At 40.3% G+C, this 10,649-nt stretch overlaps 1 long non-coding RNA gene across 2 annotated transcripts; it reads right to left on the reverse strand.

Moving 5' to 3' along the window:
• Positions 1 to 350: 350 nt before the first annotated feature.
• Positions 351 to 3,170, reverse strand: LOC107305118. 2 transcript variants are annotated; one of them, XR_001551216.1, is made up of 3 exons: positions 2,717 to 3,170; positions 1,289 to 1,351; positions 351 to 1,223 (listed from the first exon to the last, which is right to left on the reverse strand). It is a non-coding gene; the product is annotated as an uncharacterized LOC107305118 (long non-coding RNA). The 2 variants fall into 2 exon arrangements; XR_001551215.1 differs by having other exon boundaries at positions 352 to 1,223; positions 1,289 to 1,348.
• Positions 3,171 to 10,649: the final 7,479 nt, after the last annotated feature.

Below are 10,649 nucleotides of genomic sequence, written 5' to 3' on the forward strand. Positions count from 1 at the left end.
TATATAAATTCAAATTATGATGACTATTTTATATACGAAAATTTAATAATAGATCATAAAATCCGTAGTAAAACACGGGTATTTAACTAGTGTAAAAAATGTATTTTCTAGCTTCAGCTGCCTATTCAGTTTTGGGTGTAAATTTTAGTAACAATTATAAAGTTTCTCTTCTAGTTAGAACAATTATATCGTTTTTGAGAAAGTATCTAGATGTATTTAAAATTTGGTTTGTAACTCGAGGCATCAAAATATATTTTTTTAGTGTAAACTTTAACACCTAAAGGTACTTTTTCAGAAGGCTAAAGTTTATCAAGGGTTTACATTAGTGGCGTGTGTATGCAGTATATGCTAATGTTTATCAAGGGTTTGCATTAGTGGCCTGTGTATGCAGTATATGCTAGAGAGATATTGACATGTGTGATCTACATGACCCTAACAACATGTAGGCGTCACCGTGACATGCCACGTCAGTGGATGAAACGGTCGAAGCCCGATTGGACCTATATGACACCCTCAGACAAGTTCAGGGACTCAAAAATATATTTTGAGAGTTTAGGGACCTAGATGACATATGCACACAAGTTTAGAGACCGCTGGTACACTTCACTCGTAAAAACATCATCTGCTGCAAAAATGACTTTCTTCGCCCAATATGGCCGACAAAAACAGCCTACTGCACATGCCCCCACCGACACAACAAGCTCAGATAGCAGCGACGCCTCCCAGGCAGGTTATAGAGCATAATTTACTGACTGCCAAAACAACATAGCATAGTTCAGATCATCCACCAGTATAAGTGACTAACCTAGAATTTCTATTTTTACAAGGACTTTTTCTGAAGACCTCGAACCAGCGCGCAGACTGATCAGGGAACATCACGTAAACATATAACACCTAATACCTATAACAGCAACTAACAAACACATCTTTAAATGCTTACTTGTATGCCATACTGCTGTCAGCCAAGGAAACCTCATCAACGCCAACACCGTCTCATCAATTTTGCTTTAGAAATTCTGTTTCTTTGAAAAATGATTGAAATGCTACCTAAAGACGACCACCACACAAAAATGCCCTTGATAAAAGCTGTATCTATTCACCATGAATAAAACAACCATCATCGGAACAAAATGGTAAGCTCCCCACCCCGTTCATTACAAATGCCTCTTGGTTTGACTGCTGCATTCATCCTTTTTATTTGTTTACCAGTATTTCAGCGCCACCTACACCATAGGTCATATTAAGCCACACCTTCATGGCAAAAAGACAGAAATAACAGCTAACACACCTGGGACAGCTCCATCAAACATGACAGTCACCATGTCAACTGATGGCCGCTACAACATTACTGCTGGATGGACAGAGTTTTTATCAAGCACAACATTATTATCAACACTGTGTGCGCCCTGTGCTTCACCACCCAGAATGGGCATCCACATACAACCATTCATATCCTCTACATGCATCGCCAATAAAAAAAATAATTCTCTTTTGCCTCTATGCCAGTTAACTTGTTACCATGCCCTGCCACCCCATCTATATGTAATTAGCATGACATACTATGGATTACCACATATTATGAACCAGCTAATATCCTTGTATGAATGCAGAATGCCGACGCCTATTTCACATGTATTTATTATTGCTGTATATAGTCCTGTATTATCTGGCATTAGTATCGCGCGCGACGCGCGCGCTTGATGCTAGTATATTAAGACAATGCCTGATTTTTTTTTTCTACCAGATGTTCACATTGTCAGAGCGTCGTTCTTTTTTCATGTCAGAGAAAAACAGTGGATCAACAACAACCAGCAAACCTGAAGTTCTAGCTTATTCAAATTTTCTTATACGAATATGTAAAATTATAAGTCGTTCTTATAGTTTCCTAGTAATAAATTAAATTATAACAAAATAATTATATATATATAATAAGATAAATTGTCAAACGTAGACTCAATTGGCAAAGCTGCCCAATAAAAAAACGAGAGAGTATAAGTTATATCTAACAACTCTTATAGTAATAAATTGTTCCGTTCATATAGATACAGTTGTTATATTTTACCAAATTGCTATATATATTATTTATAGCGTAATTTATTACTACTTTCGTCCCTAAATGTTTGATGTCGTTGACATTTTAATACAAGTTTGATCATTCTTCTTATTCAAAAAATTTACATAATTACTAATTATTTTTATATTATTTTATTTATTGTTAATTATACTTTTATGCATATATATAACTTTACAAATTTAAAAAAAATTGAATTAGACGAATAGTCAAACGTGTATAAAAAAGTAAACGGGCTCAAATATTTAGGGACGGAAGGAGTACTTAATAGAGCCGTACGATACGACCAATGAGAAATTAAATTTTGATATTAAGATATGAATTTTCCTTAAGCGCAAAGGCATTTTTTTTTCTGTTGAGCTGGCAGTCAAGTAACGGTTCTTTTACTGTAGTGGTATTATACGGTGGACAAATTTGAAACAAATGACATGAATGAAAGAGCCAATCAAGTGACACATCAGAAAATGTTCAATTTCTAATTACCTACAAAGAAATCTCGAGTTTAGTACTGTCTCCGTTTTATATTTATATTGTAAGACTTTCTAGTCTTATTTAAATTTATTAGTTGATAGATGTATATAATTTATATATATATTGAAATTCGTTAGTATCTTTATGAAGTTAGACAAGACTAGAAAGACTTACACTGTGAAACGAAGGGAGTACTTTTAGGATTGACGGGCCTTTGAAAAGCAGGCTGCTTTTGGAAGTCTGATGGGCTGTGAGTCCTCGAGGAACTATGTAGCCCGTAAGTTGGAAACACGCTTTTCCTTGGGACGATCTGGTCCGCACGATTTGATCGGACGGTAGTTTCGATGCGGGTCTCCGCATCAGCGCCGCCGCGCCGTCTCGTCTCTCCCAGCGCCGGCCACCGTCTCGTCTCTCCCAGCTCCGACATTCACGTTCTGCCTCCGACGTTGATGCTCGGGACACCCACGAGCTGCGTACTTAGGGGTTGTTTAGATGGGCTAAATCTTCTCATTTTTCTTCGCCGCCGATCGACTTATCTGAGCACCACGTTTACTGGCGTGAATCAGCGAATTAAACCATGGTTAGAAGTAAACTTGTGTGCCATTATTTTTGTTCTTTTCCTGTTTTGTGCGTGAGCCCACAACGTGTGTGGATGCCATGGTGCGGGTCTAAAATTAGGGGCATCCGAGGCTACCTGTCGGCCCGGGTCTTGCGCCATGAACGCATGCAACTATGGATGAAGCGTAGGCATGCCGTGAGAAACGGTCGTGGTAGTTGTTATTTCCGTTGCAACCTCTTCAGCTTATAAATAATAACGGAGAGAATCAGCACACGTATCAAGTCATTGCGCTGCGCCAGGAATTAATTCCTCTTGTGTTCCATTTTTCGCCACATCACGGCTATAGTACGTGTGTGTTGTGTTTGTGCAAGTTCCTGAGTGCAATCATTGGGAACTTGCTGACAATTGGTATCAAGCGAGGTTCGAAGCTTGGACAACACTGGGTGATTCACCGTACCACCACACTCCTTCACCGCGCGGTGGATCACCAGCACGAGGTTGAGGCGTGGCCGTCAGAGCCCTCACAATCAATTCAAGCCATAAACTTGGCTCTGATACCAAATGTTGAAAAGTTCCAAATGATCCGACTAAACCGAGATCCACGTCCACGTCTTCATAGGGAGTACGAAGCGGTGCCCATGCAGCCTCACAGCCACTCCAGTGCTTAAACAAAAACTTGCTACTTAAATGTAAATAAAATCTGCTAACTTCCTAAATTCACCTTGATAAAAATAATCTTGATAGATTGAGCCGAACCGAGATAGAACATTAATAAGGATAAACAGATTAGTAGTAGATTAATGCATATATATAAATATTTAGAAATAATAACAGGATAATTCTTTGGATAAAACTCTCATGAAAGACGGAACCAAACATAATACTCCCTCCATTGTTAAATATATGACGTTGGTTACTTCAAGATTAAACTAACCAATGTCATATAAAAAATGAGAGGGAGTATAATTTACTTAACCAAACACAATATAATAGAATAGATATAACCGAGACAGTATCCGATTGATGATAACAAATATAATTTCTTTAGTTGATAAGTCTTGTGTAAAGTGATAAATGCATGACTTCATGTCGTCAGAGCGCCGTTCTTTTTACATGTTACAGAAAAACAGTCAGCAACAACCAGGAAATCTGAAGTTGTAGCTTATTTAAATTTTTTTATAAATATGTAAAATTATAAGTCATTTTTCAAGTTTCTTAGTAATAAATCAAACTATAATAAAATAATTAATATTTAGATATATTTAACAAGACAAATAGTTAAATGTAGACCGAATAGTCAATGGCGTCCAATAAAAAACGAGTATAATTTATATCCAACAACTCTTGTAGTAATAAATTATTCCATATATATACATACTGTTGTTGTATTATACCAAATTGCTATATATTATTGTATAGCATAATTTATTGCTCAATAGAGCTGTTGGATTTGACCAGATATTAAATTTTGATATTAACATATGAATTTTCGTGAAGTGTGCGGACATTTTTTCTGTTGACTTAGCAATCAATTAACGGTTCTTTTTACTATAGTGGTATTATGTGGTGGACAAGCTTAAAATAAATTATATGAGTGACACGTAAGAAATCTGTTAAATTTATAACAACATACAAAAAACTCTCAAATTTACTACTTTTATGGACCTGTTAATGTTGTTGGCCAGTATTGGTTCACCGTATTACAGTATCGGTGTACTTTTTCTTGGGACGATCTGGTCCGCAAGATTTGATCGGACGGTACAATGTAGAGCGGGCGACACGTCTCACTGACAAACCGAGCCAACGGCGGTGGCGTCGATGCGGGTCAGCGCCGCCGCGCCGTCTCGTCTCTCCCAGCGCCGGCCGACGTCGCGCCATGGGTGAGTCGTCTCCCTCCCAGCTAGGCTAACGTCCGACGTTCCGCCTCCGACGATGATGCCCGCGACGCCCACGAGCTGCGTATCTATTACCTGCTCCTCCATAACTGTCTTTGTAGTCTTTGCGCGATCGCTGCACTGATCTGTTGTGCTTCTTTGCAGTCTGGGCTTACGGCTGCACCAGTCCAGTTGGGTTAGCACTGAAGAGAGTGACAACGCCGCAGCTGAAATTTCTCTGCATTGCAACTGAGAGAGAAAGATGCATTTTCACTTGCAGGTCGTCTTCTGAAAGATCCAGCTTGTGCTCGAAATTAGAAAGTGGCAATTTGCATAGATGATAGTAGATCACGGCTGTTTTTCTGACGATTTTATGGGCAGGTCTAGCTGTGTGGTTGATTGTTGGTTTCAGAATCTGTATTTCAGTGTTAATTGCTAATGTAATTGGTTAACATCGTTCCTGCTGCTGATTTCTGGCCTATATTGAAATTTCAGAAATTATGCAGACCCATTACTAATATATATGCAGGCTTTTTGCTGTTGTGGAGGATAATGGTTCAGAATCAAGACTCTGAGAGACAGTATTTAGTGTTTACTGCTGATGTAGATTATTAACATTGTTTATGTTCCTGGTTTGTGGCTTCCCTGAAAATTTGTCAATAATGTACAAGATGGATGCTTATGTTGATCTGCTGATGCAAAAGATGAAGAGTCTCTAAAGATTGCTTGGCCCTGACAGCTGGGGCGGGCCCAGTAAGGCCTACCAGGGGTCACTGTACATTGGGTAATTTTTTTGTGTCAATGTATGGTCTATGTATATATACCACATGGGACACTCCAACAAAAAAATTACTGGACCCGGAGCCAGTATATAAATCAGCCAATAATTAGGATGTGCAATCTCATTTAGCTCAACTAAAGCCCATCCAAATATTGGAGAAGACGAATCAACGTTTGCATTCAAAAGCGTGTATAGGTCGCTTCATATAAGTGGATATAGAGGCCGACTAAAAATACCATTCTCTAAAAAGGTCGCTTCATATTTTCTAACGCAAAACGCTATAGGTTTTGCTGCTCCTTTTCCCCTCCATCGTCAATTCGTCGTCGTTCTTCCGAGTTTTCATGTGCGCACGATGGCAGGAGGCAGCAGCACGCACTCGACACTTGATCTCATCTCCCACCAAGCACCAGGGGAGGACAGAGTACCAGTTGCATACTTGCATCTGACAAGGTTTCTTTTTTTGCCATAGTTTTGCTTGTTTCAGCCTTTGCTAACTGCTAGTTCTACTTTCTGTTGGTTTGTGACTAGGCTATTAGACTTATGGATATCATACACATTAGGCTATTAGTTTATTCAGTATTATTTAATGTTGTCAAGTAGAAGCATTAGACAATTTAATTACTGACTTGTTTTTATTTGCAGTACGGCAGTACTACATGCTATAGTACAGATCCTTCCATCTGTGACGGCACAAAACATGCCTGAATTACTTAGGTCGTCAGAACATAGGCATCTCAACTGGGCCTAAAATAAGCCCGTTGTAGATAATCGCACAACCATAAGTCAGGTGCATATGGTTAGAGCCCGTCAGAGATGGTACTTATCTCTGACGGGCACAAAGGTAAGCCCGATTGAGATTGTGCAAGTCATGTCAATCGGGCCGAGTTACCAGGCCCGTCACAGATGACCATCATCTCTGACGGGCCCAGGAGATTGTCCGATTGAGATGACCATGCGCATCATTGATGGTTTCTATTAGTGACGGTCTCCTTTGCTGTGCTCGATTGAGATAATCGGTGGCCCGTAAGAGATCTCGGAATGTGGCCCGATTGAGATAATTATTTGCACTCTATAAATACTTGACCCGGCTGCTATCTGAAGCTATCCCACTGTTCACAATTTTGGTAGGAGGTGTAAGGGGGCAAATTTTTGTAATTATTTTCTAAAGAGAATCTGAAAATCATAAAGTACGTATAAAGGTTAACTAATACCTTCTTTAATTATAACCACTCTAAAATTTCAAGCATGCAAATAAATATTAACTAATATTTTGCTTTTTTAGCGATGGTTCGAAGTTGGATGTATGCGACTAATTTGAAGCGGCATTGCAAGGAGTACAGAGATAGCGTATTAAGTTTTTTGAACGCCGCAGACGAGGATAGAAAAAGAAGAAATAGCAAATACATGTGGTGGACGTACACTCTCACTTGATACGTCGGAGATTCATGAAGGGGTACACACGTTGGGTGAAGCATGGAGTGGAAGAATCAGGAAGTGGTGTAGTTCCTGACAGTTGTGGTGCAGACAATCATGAATAAGGAGATGAAAATGAAGATGAGAATGATATGTTTATACCGTCTCCATTGGGTGGTGAAATGGTTGATGTGGAACTAGAGCTGTTGCAAGACATGTTACGACATCTCTGTACGCCGGATGCAAACCAAAACATACCAAATTGTCAGCTACCTTAGAGCTAATGAAGCTGAAAGCTAGTAGTGGATGGACCAGCAGGAGTTTTACAGAACTATTGGGAATAATGAAGGCGATACTTCTCGAAGAGAAAACATTGCCCGAGACGACATATGAAGCAAAGCAGGTTCTATGTCCCTTGGGGTTAAAGGTTCGTAGAATTCACGCTTGTCCAAACGACTGCGTATTGTACTACAAACAATACGCGGACTTAGATGCTTGTCCTGTCTGCAAGGCATCTCGGTATAGGAGAAAGAAAGGTGCGGCGGAGGGAAAGAAATCAAAGCGGGGTGGGCCAGCGAAGGTTATGTGGTATCTACCCATCGCTGATCATTTCAAATGAATGTTTGCCAACCCCAAGGAAGCGGAGATAACACGTTGGCATGCCACAGAGAGAAGGAATGACAGATTACTAAGACACCCAACTGATTCGATGCAATGGAGGAATGTCGATCGAAAACACAAAGACTTTGCTGCCGACCCTAGAAACATGAGGAGAGTTTTGTGTACGGATGGCATGAATCCTTTTGGAGACATGAGCAATTCGCACAGCACTTGGCCAGTCCTTATTGCGAACTATAATCTCCCTCCATGATTATGCTTCAAAAGAAAATATATTATCTTGTGTTTGTTAATCCAAGGTCCGAAGCAACCCGGCAATGATATCGACGTGTTCTTGGAGCCTGTTGTCGATGATCTTGAGATTCTTTGGAAAGAAGGCGTGGAAACATGGGATGCATATAGTCAGGAAAACTTCAATCTAAGAGTTCTTCTGTTCGGCACCATTAATGACTACCCCGCACTCGGTAATCTTTCCGGACAAACTGCGAAAGGAAAGAAGGCTTGCTCAGATTGCATGGAACATACACGGAGCCGGTTGCTGAAGAAATCATGAAAGATGGTCTACATGGGTCATTGGAGGTGGCACCCTCTAAGTCACGCATTTAGAAAAAAGAAGAAAATTTTCAACGGGAAGAGGGAACTTCAATCTGCTCCAAGGGATTTGTCCGGAGAAGAGGTCCACAACATGGTGAAGGACATAACTAATAAGTTTGGAAAGAAAAGGAAACGTGGTCAGACAATGGACAAGGGTATGTGGAAGAAAAAATCAATATTTTGGCGTCTACCGTACTAGAAAGACCTTGAGGTCCGTCATTTCATTGATCTATGCATGTAGAAAAGAATGTGTGCGAGAGTTTGGTTGGACTGCTGCTCAATATGCCTGGGAAGACGAAGGACGGGCTAAATGCACGACTAAACCTTCAGGACATGAACATTCGTAGTGAACTTTAGCCTGTTACGAATGAAGCGACGGGTAGAGTGTATCTCCCACCTGCTTGCCACACTCTGTCGAAGGATGAGAAGATCACCATGCTATCATGTTTGGCAAATATTAAAGTTCGATCCGGGTATTCAGCGCGGATCAGCAAGTATGTAAAATTGGACGATCTAAAACTGGTAGGGATGAAGTCTCATGATTGTGATGTGCTAATCACACCGCTCTTGTCAGTGCTATCAGTGGGATTCTGCCACCAAAACTCCGCCACACGATCCAACGGTTGTGCGCCTTATTCAATGCAATCGATCAGAAGATTATAGATCCCGAAGACCTAGATGGGTTTGCAGTCTGAAATTGTCAATACCCTTTGTCACATGGATATGTACCTTCCACTCTCTTTCTTTGATATCATGATCCATCTGCCTGTTCATCTGGTGAAGCAAATAAAACTATGTGGTCCTGTATTTCTAAGAGAAATGTGGTCATTCGAGAGGTACATGGGGGTTCTGAAGTTATATATCAGAAACAGAGTAAAACTAGAGGTAAGCATCATTGAAGGTTACACGACCGAGGAGGCTATCGAGTTTTGTATTGATTACATGTCTGAGGCTGATCCTATCGGAGTTCCAGCGTCTCGTCATGAGGGACGGTTGTTAGGTGTTGGCATAATAAGCAGGAAAAGGATTGTTTCCGATCAAGATTCCTATGCGCAGGCTCATTTCGCCGTGCTTCAACACATGGCTGAAGTGACTCCATACTTTGTGAAGCATCTAGAGAAGGTCCGACTAGAGAATATGGGTCGGTCAAACACGTGGATCAACAGAGAGCATAGTACTTGGTTCAACGAATGGTTCAAGAATCATATCGCACAGTCGACCGATGGCCCAAGTGAGCTATTGCAAAGGTTGGCAAGGGGCCCATGTTGGGATGCTGATACATGGTAAGGCTACGATATCAATGGTTACACATTCTACACCACTACACAAGATGAGAAAAGCACTGTGCAAAACAGCGGGGTCCGTATAGATGCATATCGGGATCAATCTGGATCAAACACATACTATGGCCGCATTCAACAAATTTGGGAACTGAACTACGTAAACATCAAAGTGCCTTTGTTTCATTGTACCTAGGTCATTATCCACACAGGTGTGAAAGTCAACAAGGAAGGATTCACGTTGGTCGATCTGGCCAAAATTGGATACGCCGACGAACCATATGTGTTAGCCAAGCAAGTCCAACAGATTTTCTACGTACAAGACCCTGCAAACAAGAAGCTCCACATTTTTAGGGATAGCAAGCGAATAATTGTTAGGGTTGACAACGTCGTGGATGAGGAAGAATACAACAAGAACCTTCATGTGAGACCTCAAATCAACATCGAAGACGATCCCGAAGACGATGTGGTGTACGCTCGTTCGGACCATTCAGAAGGCATATCTTTGTAAATGAACTCTATGTGTAATATACCTTGCATCTGTGCGTTAATGATATGAATTCAGTAAAGTAATAGCAACTTCAAACTATATATGACATACGAAATATTATCGTTCTATGATTTATAAAAAGTTAATAGCAAATTTAGTCTAGGTATGATTTTCTAAAATTAAAACAAATTGTTTTTGTTAGTAAAATTTAATACAAATTTAATAGCACTTTTACTAGAAATGGTTTTCTACAAACTATTTTTCATGTAATAGCAATTTTAACAATTCGTATGATATGAATTGTAATAGTTACTCTATCTCTGACGGGCGTTGACAAAAAGCCCATTTGAGGTTTGGTCATCTCTGACGGGCTGTGTAGCTAAGCCCGTCAGAAATGACTTAGTCTCTAACGGGCTTGGCTCGACGTCCGTCAGAGATAGGCAAGGCTCTAAGGGGCTTAGGCTCAATGCATGTGGGAGATAGGCTGATTTAGGGTTT

The sequence above is a fragment of the Oryza brachyantha genome, chromosome 10 (assembly GCF_000231095.2).
Source record: "Oryza brachyantha chromosome 10, ObraRS2, whole genome shotgun sequence".
NCBI lineage: Eukaryota > Viridiplantae > Streptophyta > Magnoliopsida > Poales > Poaceae > Oryza > Oryza brachyantha.